Source organism: Schistocerca cancellata, chromosome 11 (assembly GCF_023864275.1).
Source record: "Schistocerca cancellata isolate TAMUIC-IGC-003103 chromosome 11, iqSchCanc2.1, whole genome shotgun sequence".
Lineage (NCBI taxonomy): Eukaryota > Metazoa > Arthropoda > Insecta > Orthoptera > Acrididae > Schistocerca > Schistocerca cancellata.
In genome coordinates, this window is record NC_064636.1 from 90,351,541 (window position 1) to 90,366,900 (window position 15,360).

Sequence of the window (15,360 nt, forward strand, 5' to 3'; positions counted from 1 at the left end):
TGCTAGATGCACTACAAAAAAAAACACTTGCTTCTTCTCCCAAATAATTTTACATACGATTTCTATGTTAAGTAATCCACTATGAGCGAAATATATATTTACTTCATGTAGCCTAGCAGACTCGTTTGAAAAATGTATCTTTCGTTCCAATTCGATGTAGCCATATTTTGCATAATTCCGAATTTGTATCACTTTTTGTAATTAAGAGAAACGTACTACTGCCCTCTGTTCTCGAATAGCATTTTGCTGTAGAACACTGTGGCGTTATTCACCACAGAAAAGTTGACACTTTTTTTTTTTTTTTTGCTCTTAATTTACTGTATACTCTGTGACAAAACCAACGACATACCTCGAAGGAATTAGAATGGAACGGAAATCGGTGGATGTGATGTACATATACAGACAAACAAATGATTACAATTTCAGAAAAGTAGATGATTTATTCAAGAGAAAGAGCTCTGTAAACTGAGCAAGCCAATGATTCGACGGTCCACCTCTGCCCCTTATGCAAGCAGTTATTCGACTTGTCATTGGTTGATTGAGTTGTTGGATGTCTTACTGAAGGACAACTTTCGAAATTCTGTGGAACTGGCGTGTTAGATCATCAATACACCATACCGACAGAAGGGCCCTGCTGATAATGCTCGAAACGTTGACAGAGCTCTGGCGACCATGCTGGTCAAGGTGGGGCATGGAAAGCAGTAGAAACTCTCGTCGTTTGCCGTCGGGCGTTATCCTGCTGAAAAGTATGACCAGGCCATGGTGGGGCAACAAAACGGGGCATAGAATATCGTAGAGTTACCGCTGCACTGTCAGTGTTCCACAGAAGTCAACTAAAGAGGTCTTACTGGGAAATGTAGTAGCACCCCAGACAGTAGGCGGGACTGTCTGTTTGATATCCCACCACTGTCTGCAGCATCTCCAGACAAGTGTTCGTTGGTATTCGGGGCTCAGTTCGAAGTGGGACTCATCACTGAAGACAATTCTACTCGACTCAATGAGATTCCAGGCCAAATGTGCCCGACACCACTGAATACGAGCTTGCTGCTGTACAGGGGCGACGTGAACACAGCCCCTTTCTGTGAGCCGCCTGTTAATGGTCCCTGCAGTAATTGAAGCACCAGTTGCACGTCAGTTCGACAATAATGATGAATACGGCGCTCTGAGTGTCTCTCTGATGACTGCTCCGACCCGACGTTCTGACATCTCCCGAGGTCAAGCACTTCCTTCTTGATGCTATGTTTGGCCACTGTTTACCCATTCCTGCTAACATAGGAAAATAGTGGCATCACTCCCCCTCAGATGTCGAGCGATTCGTCTATTACTCCAACTGCCTTCTTTTAGCCCAACAAGTCTCCCAAATTATGACATCTGCATATAGTGTCTACGTACCTGCCTACCGGGCATAGTTGCTGTCCAGAAGAGTACACAGAATGAAATTCGTAAAGATTGTATTTTTTCCTGCCGACATGTCCCTCATTTACTAACTTCGCTAGTTGCGCATTGAAATTGCTCTGCAGCGTCACACATTCATTCATCGACCACCAAAGTTTACAAATTTGCATTTTCTGTCGATATCTGCATTCATTTCAATTTTTGACCAATCTGCACAAGTTGTTTGTGGTGCACTTTTTTCTCCTTTTCCCCTGTCACAGTGTGAAATGTATCTGCATGTTTCGCACCACTCTATATAATAAAGTAACTACTAATTAGATAAATTCTCCCATATACACAAATGAAGTGCTTGGGCAGCCTTTTGCCAACTGCCCAATTTTTTTAAAATAATGATATGGAAATGAGGAAATAGATAGGATTTCGTCGTTCTTCTGACTTGGTAAGTAACAAAATTCCTTAGTTGAAGATAAATAGCGGACTGAATTTAATCATCATGAGAAAAAAGTCTTTTGTGAAGGCATTTATATGTAAAACATTCTCGGTTTTCTTGCCGCATCAATTCGGGATAAAATCGCGAGCTTTCGACGATAGCCCCCATCGTCATCGTCAGGATGACAAATGAATTTAAGCATATGCCACGTTTGATTTTTTTCTATTTTTAATGAAGTGCCTTTGATCCGTGTGCTTGTTTCCCCCGTGCTGCCCACTTCTACAACTAGTCTCGCACCTATATCACCCACATGGACAGGCTATAGCATTGTACGGAATTCTTCTATAGCGTGTCGGTTATGGGTTAAGCGCAGCAATCGAGAGTACTTGCGCGGATTCCATGGTCATGATATGCAGCATGTTGCCAAATGGTTTCCGATGATTGTCATCGCGCGCCAACCGAAAATATTCCCCTTCAACGTAGGACAGATATTCGAAGGATGTAGCATCGCTGTTCTCAACAATGTAGGTGGCTGTATGTCCGAACATCCATAGTGCTACATTTTCTTTCATAACTGGTCATCACATGCGGTCCCGCCACATCCCTTCACGAACGTTCAGATAGCGTGCTGAAATGTTACGTTATAAATGTATAAAGAAGTAGCCCTAGTTTTAATTATCGCCTGAAAATATCGTAAATAATTTTGCATATAAAAATAAATTTGTATATAATTTAAAGAAACGATGTACTAATGAGATGATGTATTTCTAGTTATTTATGGATTATTTAGTAAAGAAGTATATTTGAGTTAAAATGTTGAAACAAAATGTAGTAGGTACGCTCGTTTGTCTAACGATATAAAAAAAAAGCGGAAGGCGACTTGTTTTCCCTCTCTCCCTTTTGTCCTGCGGTACCGAGATAAGCTCTGTAGTGTCACATGTGTGCTTTTGTGAAATAATTATGTCAATTTCATCTTAAGTAGCCGTGTTTCATTTGAAGATCCCTTTCCTTGCTGTTCACGTTACACGAGTTTAGTATGCTTTTCTTAGTGCAGTTTCGGGTTGTATCGGAGAGAAGTTGTTTCTGGGATTGTTTGGGGGTAATGGCCGAACACTGTTAGCGGTCATTCGCAGTTTAATCAATCACATTATAATTCATACGTCCCTGAGATTATTTTTATCTACGTTTTTCTCTCAAAATCGGGGCAATGTTATAACGCGAACCGTGTAGTATTCAGATCGGTCGTTTGCCTCCAAAGAATGTCGTCTATCAATGCACTCGCCGGTCTGATATAATGACGATGCTGGAAGACAGCACAGCGTCAGTATAATCTGTTCATCATAAGAATAAAACTGATGTAACCATTACGCCATGAATTCTTGTATGTTTGCTTCAATATAATTGGATTTCGTTTCACGTGGAGCGGAAACCAATCTGAGACCAGTACATTCAAGTACGATCATAAGGGTACGTTTTGTGCTGTGTTACACGCACACAGAGTGAGCGATAATGCGGGACAACAGCTATACCGGAGCATCAAACTTGGACAGCACTGGCCAGCCAGCGGTTCATCTAACCTGCATTGATGTGAACAGTTGCAGTTCACATGTAAAAAGAGACGAGGAAAGAAACAAGATAGCTTCGAATGTCATTTAATTTTTAAAGAGAATGAAACTATATTTGGAGAAGCTCCACCACTATCGCTCACTTCTTCAGTCACCAGACGGCAAGCATGAAATGCAATTGTTGTCACTTGACATGGTGTTCTAATTACAAACAAGAGTGATGAAAATTTCCAACTTAAACGTAGCGAGCTGTGTGTAAAGTAAAAGCAAACTGCAGGGATTTCATCGTACTGTTGAACACTGAAGCCACTAATGTATTTATTACAGTCAGTCATCTGGTGATCTCTTAGCTCCTGCGTTATCGGAGTGGGAGAAATACATTTCAGTTCTGGAAGTGTCACCTGCTACGTTGATAACGACCCTATCAACATCAGAATACACGATGCCAACCAGCCGCCCCATTTTCCCCTTTTTTGACGAGCCGTTCTGTATCCCGCCAGCGTTCGCCGTGACGTGTGAAAAAGCTGCGTGCGTTTGTATGCGTGTGCAAAGCATCGTGAAAATATCTCAAATAATAAAGCTACTGTAGAGCCGTGAAATCGCTTCAATCATCTGCAATAACCCTGTACATCTGTTCAACCCTTAGTTTCTAAATTTTCTAAACAAACAAGAGTCCACTTTTGGTTTTTAATCCCCTGATATTCTGATGTAATATGCTAACATTATTTCTCATTGTGCTTTTATGAGAATCTTGTGACATACTAATATTATTTTTCACTGTACTTTTATGAGAATCTTGTGATATTTTAACATATGTAGTACCTGCCTGTACCTTCTCGTTAAGCTTAATTTCATTCAGTGTTGACTAATTGGATGCTGATCTTAGCCTAAAAAATACTCTCATGAGTTTCTGTGCCTCCTCTTAAGGATTTTGCTGTCATCCCAGCCAATTTACCCTTCCATGTCCTATTGAGATGCAGGCCATGTCTCGTGAAGTCCCACCTACCAATACCATCAACAGGATCCAAACCTATGCTTGACAAAGTAGCCACCCAAAGCATCTGGCCTATTTCTGTATTGACCCCCCTGATGTAGCTGTTCTACATCTACATCTACATTTATACTCCGCAAGCCACCCAACGGTGTGTGGCGGAGGGCACTTTACGTGCCACTGTCATTATCTCCCTTTCCTGTTCCAGTCGCGTATGGTAGTCTACGTCTGCCAGTTGGAAAGTCTTGTTATTTCTTGGGCCAATTCCCTTAATTTGGCAGCAGATCAGTTCTGCTGAGTTCCTATTGTAATGGTACAGTGGCAAATGTAAAACTGCAGAATTTGTATGCCGTGCTCGATGTTGTGAAAAGAATTGTTTTCATGTTTCTACGAGGCTTATCTACATCTGTGGTATAAAGCGATGAAGATAGTTCAAATAAAAAGTGTTTGATTTTTCATTTTTGTCTTAAAACTTATATTGTTATGTTTTCTTAATTTAAGAAACTTTTGTTAACAGTCATTCATAAAAATCGATAATTCAGAATTTATATACCCAATAAAAACGAGAATTTGGCATGCAATATGTAATTAGAAACAAGAATTCGTACATTATTCATAAAAATTTATTATGAGTTCTACAATTACGAGATGCAGCTATTTCAAATTGAATGAGAAAAAAAATGACTATGGGGAAATTGTAACCAGGGAACCACCGCCCACAGCAGGCTACCGATTCAGCGAAACCTGCAGTTTAGAAGCCTGACTGCACTGTGTCTAATACAGTCCCTCAGAGAAGTTCAAAGCGATTACCTCTGTAAATTTATGAAAAACATTAAGAACAATCTATTTTTCGGCCCTTTTTTTAACCCTGTTTCACTAGGGAACAGTCTGCAGCCTCAGGTATTTTCTTTCCGCGTATTAACAGCGCGACAATCAGAGCTCAACAATAAAGACGCTGTGACTGTAGAGCATTTTGGAAATTAAATTAAAATACGTAGCTAAAGCGTTATTAAGAAAAAGGTTGGTGGCTCTTAATAGAATTGAACATCACAAAGTTTTATTTAATGTAGCTAATACATAAGTTCAAATGGCTCTGAGCACTATGGGACTTAACTGCTATGGTCATCAGTCCCCTAGAAGTTAGAACTACTTAAACCTAACTAACCTAAGGACAGCACACAACACCCAGCCATCACGAGGCAGAGAAAATCCCTGACCCCGCCGGGAATCGAACCCGGGAACCCGGGCGTGGGAAGCGAGAACGCTACCGCACGACCACGAGATGCGGGCTCTAAAACATAAGTAGGACCTACTTCCAAGAACGTAATAACACCAGTGTACGTCTGCTAGTGCTTCTGACCTATCATCGCGATTGTGTTTTTTTACACCAGGTTTATTCTTATGATGAACTCCATATCCAAAACGCCATGTCTACCGCTAGCGTCTGCCACTTCCATTTCTTTTTTTTTTTTTTTCCTTTATTGAATTTCGATTCCCCCCTAAGGGGGCGGGCTGGCAGCAGCTTAGTACGCTTCTCTGCAGCCTACAGACTTTTTAAAACGTAAGAAGAAGCTAAGAAACAATAAAAGCAGGGGATAAAACGGTGACTAAATTGTAAAACGGTGGAAAAATGTGGAAAGCTAAAACATAAAGCAAACGGTTGACAAAGCTAATAAAATACACAGGAAGCAAACATGTAACATAGTAGACAGACAATTAAAAAACATGGCCACAGTCTGGTTTCTCTTCGCAAGAGATATAAAAACCACACCCAGCGACAGTATGATGTCCGTTCGCAACACTTCGGAAAAGACACCCAACACTGAACACTCACTGTAAACGCTGCACTAAAATGTCGGCACAAAGATGACACACCATAGCGGAGGGTAGTTGGGGGGGGGGGGTGGAGAGCTGGACAGATGGGGGGGGGGGTAAAACAAGGAGGGAGGAGAGGAAAAACGAAAGGGGGAGGAACCAAAGGTGGGAGAGGACTCATAAGGGGCGGGGCAGACACGAGAGGGAATGGGAAAAGGCAGAGGATGGAAATACAAAAGGACTCAGGGGAGAGAAGGGAGGCAGAGAGATGGTAGGTGGGGAAAAAGAGGATGGAAGGAGGGAGAGGGAGCCCAGGAAAAGGATGGAGGTATGGAGGGGGTGAGGATCAGAATTGATAGGAGGGATAAATGGCGGGAGAGAGGGCATCATCATTGAGGGGGACATGATGGAATCCACCTTTGGAAAGGAGATGAAGGGTGTAGAGATGGAGGGTAGGGGCTCACAACAGTGAAGAGGTGGCAGGGGGCGAGGATGGGAGAGGAGAGGAGCAACCAGCTGGTGAGGGGGATCAAGGCAGCGGGAGGTGTAGAGTATGCGGATATGTTCGAGGAATACGAGCAGATGGGGGAAAGGAATGAGGTCATAGAGGATCCGTGTGGGGGATGGGAGACGTATACAGAAGGCAAGGCGGAGTGCATGACGCTCAAGGATCTGTAGGGACTTATAGAATTTGGGGGGAGCAGATATCCAGGCAGGACTGGTATAACAGAGGATGGGATGGATTAAGGATTTGTAAGTGTGGAGGATGGTAGAGGGGTGCAACCCCCATGTCCGGCCAGAGGGGAGTTTGAGGAGTGGGATGCGGTTGTGGGCTTTGGATTGGATGGAGCGGAGATGAGGCATCCAGGTGAGGTGACGGTCAATGGTGAGGCCAAGGTAGGTGAGGGTGGGGGTGAGGCGGAAAGGACAGGCGCAGATGGTAAGGGAGAAATCCAGGAGCCAGAAGGAATGAGTGGTATAACCTGTGATGATTCCCTGGGTCATGGAAGGGTTGATTTTCTGGAGCCACTGGTTACACTATGCGGCAAGAAGGACAAGGCGATTCTGGAAAAGGCATTGAGACTGTTGGAGGGTAGGAGCGAGGGCGAGGAATGTGGTGTCATTGTCATATTGCAAGAGGTTTTCTGGAGAGGTCGTTGGGGCATATCTGCCGTGTACAGGAGGTAGAGGGGAGGGGAGAGGACAGAACCCTGGGGCACACTGGCAGAGGGGTATAAGGTGCGGGAATTGGGATTATGGATGGTAACATAGGATGGGCGGTGGGAGAGGAAGGAGGCCATCAGACAGATGTAGTTGACAGGAAGGGGGTAGGTTTGGAGTTTAAACAGGAGACGGGGATGCCAGACACGGTCGTAGGCCTTTTCGAGGTCGAAGGAGACAAAAATGGCGGAGCGACGGGAGTTAAGATGGAGGGAGATTAGATGAGTGAGGTGGAGGAGTTGGTCATCGGCGGAGAAGGAAGGTCGAAAGCCACATTGGGTGTCAGGGAGGAGGTGGTTTTGGTGGAGGTGGTGATGGATGCGCCGGGTAAGGATGGATTCCAAGAGTTTGCTGAACACTGATGTGAGACACATAGGACGGTAGGAAGAGGCATCAGATGGAGGCTTGTTCGGTTTGGAGAACATCAGGATACAGGAGTTTGCCACTTCCAGGTGACAACGCCATTTCCTCAAGCAGCTGCATCACAGCAGAATGCGTTTGTCACGCAATTGCTGGGAACTGCCTTAATACATATGCGGTAGTCTGTTATCTTTATCTGGCGAACATGTTCAGACCCTAATTAAAACATTCAACTAGCTCTTTCTTCTTAACTGGCGTCAAAACTGAAGGGAGAAAGAATCGGCACTGCAGCAATTGCAAGAGTGGCTACTGTGCTGCCATCTGTTTGATGACGGTAGGAGCAGGGCCGTTCTTCGATACCTGCCTAACGTAAAAGTTGGGTTTATGGCCCCTGTTCGGATATTCGTGGACAATTCTTTTAAGGAAAGCTTATTCTATAAAAAATTATTTATTCTTTAATGATAATCATGTGAGTGAGAATTAGACTGAATAGTTTCTGACGATGGCTTCATACTTGTTACTACTATTTATTGCAAATGCTATATATAAATGCAATCGCAAGTAGTAGTACAGCAACGAAACACTGGGACTGGCGCCAGACCTGCACACGACTCAACGCCACCCTCCCTATCAACTCGTCCAAGTACTGGTCCACCTTCCATCGACTTACTGGTTCCCCTTATGCTCCCCACTACCCCCTTCTCCATAATCATCATACCCTTCCTGACAACCTCAGTAAGGCCAACCACTTCGCTTCCCACCTTTCTGAGGTCTCCTCCATCCCAGATGAGCCCCACTTCGATTATTCTCTTTTCCCCCTCTTCATGGAACGTGCCGACACCTCGGTCACTTCACTTGCTCCTAGTCTCCAGTACTTGGGCCTGTTGCCCCCCTCCGACATAAACACTCCCATCACAGCACAAGACATTAAACTTATCCTCCGGTCCAAACGCAACACGGCCCCTGGTCACGGCTGTTTCACCTACAGCCAACTTGGAGAAAGCCCCTATTCCTTCCTGACTGTCCTCGCCCGTCTCTATAATGTCATCCTCTCTACTGGCTTCTACCCTGACCTGTCGAGGGCCTCCCGCGTCCTCTTATCCTCCAACCCAACAAACCCCCTTCTGCCGCCTGTTCCTATCTTCCCATCTGCCTCACCTCCGTCTTCAGTAAGGTCTTTGAATCCATCCTCTCCCACCGTATCCATCAGCACCTTACTCCACCCCCTGCCCCTTACCCAGCGTGGCTTTCGACCCTCCTTCTCTGCTGAAGACCAACTCCTAAACCTCGTTCACCTTCTGTTCCTCCAGCTCAACTCCCCTCGCTCCACCATTTTTGTTTCCCTTGACCTCCAAAATGCCTATGACTGTGTATGTTTGAGGAATAGGAGCAGATGGGGGAAAGGAATGAGGTCATAGAGGATCCGCGTGCCTATCAATTTTGTCCATCTGGTTGCTTCCTTCCTCTCGCACCGTCCTTCCTATATCACCCTCCACAACACCAACTCCCATATCTTTTATCCCACAGCTGGCATCCCCCAGGGTTCAGTCCTCTCCCCTTTATCTCTTGTATACGGCTGATGTACCCAAGCCACACCCACCAGTCCACCTTCTCCAGTATGCTGATGACTCTGCCTTCCTGGCTCTCTATCCTACCCTTCAACGGTTCCAACGTACTCTCCATAGCCACCTTAACCAGTTCACCACTTGGTGTAAACAGTGGTTCCTCCATCTCAACCCCTCCAAAACCCAGGCAATCATCATAGGCCGCACCACTCGCTCCTTTCGCCTCCATGATTTCTGCCTCACCCTTTATGGTCGTCCCATCCAGCTCACCCCCACCCTGAGATACCTTGGCCTCACCCTCGACCGACACCTCACCTGGACCCCTCATCTCCAGACCATCCAGCAGAAAGCCCATTCCCGCCTCCGCCTTCTGAAACTCCTGTCTGGCGAGACATGGGGATTACATGCTTCTACCATCCTCCACACCTACAAATCCCTGATCTGTCCTATCCTCAATTATGCCAGCATTGCCTGGATCTCCGCACCCACCCGCTTTTACAAGGCCCTCCAAATCCTTGAACGTCATGCGCTCCGCCTTGCCTTCCGCATCTGCCTTCCTTCCCCTACGCAGCTACTGTATGAACTGATCCCCTTTCCCACCTCCTCCTGTTCCTCCAACATCTCCGCATCCTATACATTGTCTGCAGGCTTGATCCCCCCACCCTCTGATTTCCTCTCCACCCTCCGCCCGTTGCTGCGCCTCTATCGCTGTATCCCTCCCTCTCTCCACCTCCAGACCCTTCTTCTCCTTCATCAGGGCAATTTCCAGCGCCTCCCCCTCCCGGATGATGAACTTCGCCGTGACATGTACCCTTCCTTCCAACTATAACCTGGCCTTGTCCCCCCCCAGGGCCCCCTTTTTTCCTCTCCCCTCCTTCTCCCAGAGCGGATTTTCCTCCTTCCCCCCCACCCCCTGAGACCCTGCACCCCATACTTGCCTCTTTCCTTCCCACATCCCTCCCTACCTGGTCCTCTTCAGTGTGCACCCTGCCCATCTCTCCCTCTCTTCCCCTCCCTCCCTCCCGCCCCTTTCCGGTCTCCCTCATCTCCCTGTGCAGATCCCCCATTTTGATCATCGTCAGTGTGCCACGTCAGTGTTGTGTTTAGTGCTGTTTCTCCTGTGCGTCAAGTGGTGAGATTTTAATTGTGTACTGCCTTGAGGTTCGCTGTCGGTGTTTGTTATGTGCTACGCCATCCGTCGATACCTTTTATGTGCCAGTCATACTGTGCCTTTTGTTCTTTTAGTTGTCGCAGTGTGTGGCTTTTTGTGTGTGCTACTTTTAAACAGTTTTTTATCTCCATTTTAGAGTCACCAGGTTTTTTGGCTATTACCTTCCATGATGTTCCCCCTTTTTTATATCTAGTTTCACCATATTCTCTCCTTTGTTATTTTTAAATGTCTTCTATTGTTCGTTCTATGTCTTTCGGCTGAAGAGCAGCGCATATGCTGCTGCCAGCCCACCCCGGTGGGGAATTGAAATACAATAAAGAAAAAAAAAGTAGTAGTAGTATTTAATTGGTCTTTTTTCAAGCAGTAAATTTTTGAGCGACCCTGACTGCGATGTTGCGCCTGTTCGAGACTTGAGAGTATGTAAACTTAAATGGACTAATTGTGCTGGTTAGTAGTGGGTCAAATGGTTATTCTGGAGTAACGTTTATCACAGTTCAGTTTGATAACAGTTATTTTTAACGGCTATTAATAACTGTCAAGTTATTTTTCGCTAGCGAATACCGAATACTCCGATGGGGCTACAGTTAAATAACGACATAGTTGGAATCCATCAGTTTTGTTATCAGTATAACTGCGAGTGGTGTGAAATGGCAGGAATGTCGTATGAATCGTGTCATAACCTTAGGTAATTAACTCTGAAAACATTTTAGTTGATGTTCGAACGATTATTAGTATTTCATATTATATGTATGTAGGTTATCGGTCGCTATTAGAAATATTATCATCACAGCTGCAACAGAAAGTAAGCGGAACTTCGCCACAGCACTGTTTGAGTAAAATGTTAACAACGTGCATTTTTAAGTACGAAGTAATATGTAATCTGAATACTGTAGGTTAAATTCGAAGCTTAATTTCTTGTGCTGCTCACTTAATAGAATAAGTGTACAGCCTTGTAATCCAAAAAAATATATACGTAATGTGTCAGATTCGTTTACTCCTGTCCTGAACAAGATAGCCCTATTGGGGAAAGTGTGAGTACGCTAATCCAAGTTTTATGTGAGATTTGGAAACTGCTCCATTTCTCCAGCTACAGCGTCTTTACAACATAAGATCGAAAAGGTTGACAGTGTTACATTTCTGGGACTACAACTCGATAATAAATTCAGTTGGGAAGGGCATACCATAGAATTGATGAAGCGCCTAAACAAGTTTGTATTTACAGTGAGAATGGCGTTAGATGTAGGAGACATAGATATAGAAAATGTTACATATTTTCATTCTATTATTTCATAAGGGATCATCTTCTGTGGTAACTCATCAAATGGAGCAAAAGTTTTTCGCGTGTAAAAGCGTGTAATAAAGATCGTTTGTGGTATATATTCAAGAACATAATGTAGGAACCTGTTCAAGGAACTTTGTATTCTAACCACTGCTTCCTAACATATTTATTCCTTAATGAAATTTAAAATGGCTCTGAGCACTATGGGACTTATTAAGCCTAACTAACCTAAGGGCATCACACACATCCATGCCCGAGGCAGGATTCGAACCTGCGACCGTAGCAGCCACGCAGTTCCGGACTGAAGTGCCTAGTACCGCACGGCCACCGCGGCCGGCTTAATGAAATTTATTACAAGTATTTCCAGCCAATAGCTCAATACATAAAATCAGTACTAGAAATAGGAACAGCAATCTACATAAAGACCTAAAATCACTTACCTTGGTCCAAAAGGGTTCCAATATTCAGGAACATGCATTTCCAATAAACTACCAATAAGTCAGCAACCATTAAAAACTTGGTTTTAGGTAAAGCACAGTTTACAGAGTATTTGAAAGAGTTTTTGATACAGAAGTGTCCGATTTCACATGCGTGCTTTGCCCCAGGACGACATCAATATGCCGGAAATGGCTATTTTAAGTGTTTCTATGACGTCACTACATACACATGGCAACAAAAGCGAAGATACATGTAAATGATACAATAACACCTACCACCAAAAATACAATCAAACCAATGGGAGAACTGCGGGAAGTAGGGGGTTTTAGGGTGAGGACAAGCTAGTAAAAAAAAGAAAGAAAACCACCATGAGACAAAAACACATAATGAAGAACACAAAGAAAAAAAATACAGCACTCCGCTACACTAACAAAAACTGCAGGAATCGGACACTTCTCTTTAACAAAATAGTTCAACCATAGGTGACCATACCAAAACACCAATACCCACAACTAAAAGCACGAAAATTGGAATCAGACATTTCCCTTGACCTACATAGGTCAACCTTAGATGATGATACCAAAGCATCAACACGTACAACTATGAAAATGGGAATCGGTCATTTCCAGTGACCTATATACGTCCACCACAACTACTGATGGAGGTTGGTGGAGGGGTCCAAACCGTAAGTGCGACCATAAAGGAGCTTGAGGAGACGTAGTCGCGAGCGTGCCTTGGCTTGGATTGTCTGGAGATGGGGGGTCCAGGAGAGGCAACGGTCAAGGGTGACGCCAAGGTACTTAAGGGTAGGGGTGAGGGCGATAGGACGGCCATAGATGGTGACATAGAAGTTGAGGAGGCGGAAGCAATGGGTGGTTCAAAAAAATGGTTCACATGGCTCTGAGCACTATGGGACTCAACTGCTGTGGTCATAAGTCCCCTAGAACTTAGAACTACTTAAACCTAACTAACCTAAGGACAGCACACAACACCCAGCCATCACGAGGCAGAGAAAATCCCTGACCGCACCGGGAATCGAACCCGGGAACCCGGGCGTGGGAAGTGAGAACGCTACCGCACGACCACGAGATGCGGGCAAGCAATGGGTGGTTTTGCCTACAATGATCGCCTGGGTCTTGGAAGGATTGACCTTGAGCAACCACTGGTAGCAAGTGGTGAATCAGTCAAGATGGGATTGGAGAAGGTGTTGGGAGCGCTGCAGGGTGGGGGCTGGGGCAAGGAAGGCGGTGTCATCGGCGTACTGGAGAAGTTGGATGGGAGTGAGGGAAGGTGGCGGCATGTCCGCCGTATACAAAAGGTACAGAAGAGGGGAGAGGATGGAACCTTGGGGCACACCAGTGGAGGGAAAAAGGTGTAGGAACCCGTGTTACGGATGGTGTGGTAGGAAGGACGTTGGGAAAGAAAGGACCGATGAGACGGGCGTAGTTAAGAGGAAGGGCAAAGGTTTGGAGAGGAGATGAGTCAGGTGAAGGAAAAGGTCATCGGTAGAGAAGGACGGCCGAAAGCCACACTGGGTAACGGGAAGGAGGCGGTGCTGGTGGAGATGCTGGTGCATGCGTCGGGTAAGGATGGATTCCAGGACCTTGCTGAAGACTGAGTTAAGGCTGATGGGACTGTAGGAGGAGACAGTGGACGGCGGTTTGTCGGGTTTAAGGAACATCAGGATGCGGGAGATTTTCCACAGGTCGGGGTAGTAGCTGGTGGACAGGACTAGATTGTAGAGCCTGGGCAGAGTGGAGAGGAAGGAGGCAGGAGCTTCACGAAGTTGGCGATAGGTGACACGATCGTGACCAGGAGCGGTGTTGATTTCATGTGGAGTGGAGTGATGAGATCCTGAGTAGTGATGGGGGCACTGAGTTCGTTCCGTGCAATGTTGTCCAAGTACTGACAGCCTGGAGCGAGGGGAGGGACAGAGGTGTCAGTTCGACTGCGAACATCTGGGAAGACATCGGAGAGATAGGAGGCAAAGTGATTGGCCTTACTATGGTTGTCAGGGAAGGGTTGATTATCATGAAGGAGAGGGTAGTAGGGAGGGGGTTTAGATCTGATAAGGCGGCAGAAGGCTGACCAGTACTTGGACGAGTTGATAGGAAGTGTAGAATTAAACGAGTGCATGTCTGTCACCAGTCCCGGCATTTCCTAGCCGCGAGCAAGTTTCTGATGTGTCGTTGTAGTTGCCGGTGGCGTAGTAGTGTGTCCGGGTGACACGTGTGAAGGAAGGAACGGTAGAGATGGCGGGATACACGGAAATGGAGGACGGCCTGTGGGGGTAAAGTAGGACGATGGGGGTGGATGGCGACGGAAGGGACTGGGCCTCCATGACCTCAGACAAGGTCTGCAGGAGAAAGGAGGCGGCACGGGTAATATCATCAGGGTGGTGGTAAGTGAGGGGGTGGCTATCGACCTGGATAGAGAGGGTATCCCGGTAGGCATTCCAGTTGGCCGAGAGGAAATTTTTTTTCTTTATTGTTATTTTTCACCTTGTACAAATGTGGGCTGGCAGCGGATAAATCTACTCCGCTCTTCAGCCACAAGCATTACAATAGAAGAAAAAATGAATACAGGAAAGTAACAGATTGGTAGTTAAAAAAACAGTAGCTACAAAAATTAAAAACACGAAGCCATTCGCACTTGACGAAAAAACACGAGAAACCGTCGGCACTGCGCACCAACACTGATGTCATAGATGGTACAAGTGAACGAATGAACGTGGCGGCGAAAAACACTAAATCACAAACATGATGGCACACACACAAGAAACTGATGGCGATGAGATCCAAAGTGCGAATGTCCACTGAACATGTACGAGTCCGGGGACCTGCCAAGAGGGGAAGAAGGTGGTGGGGGAGGGAGAGGGGGGAGCAAAGATGTCAATGGCAGAGGAGATGGTGGGAGGAATGAAGGTATGGGGGTAGGTGAAGCTGGGGGAGGAGAGGGGAAGAAGGGAGGTGGGAGGGAAGGGGGAGAGAAGGGAGAGAGGGTGCCCATAGGAACAAACACAGGAAGTGGGAGAGGAGTATCAATGTTGGTAGGAGGGGTAGATGGAGTGGAGGAGGGTGTCATCAGGGAGGGGGAGCTGGTGGAAACCTCTTTGGGAGACGGTAAGTAG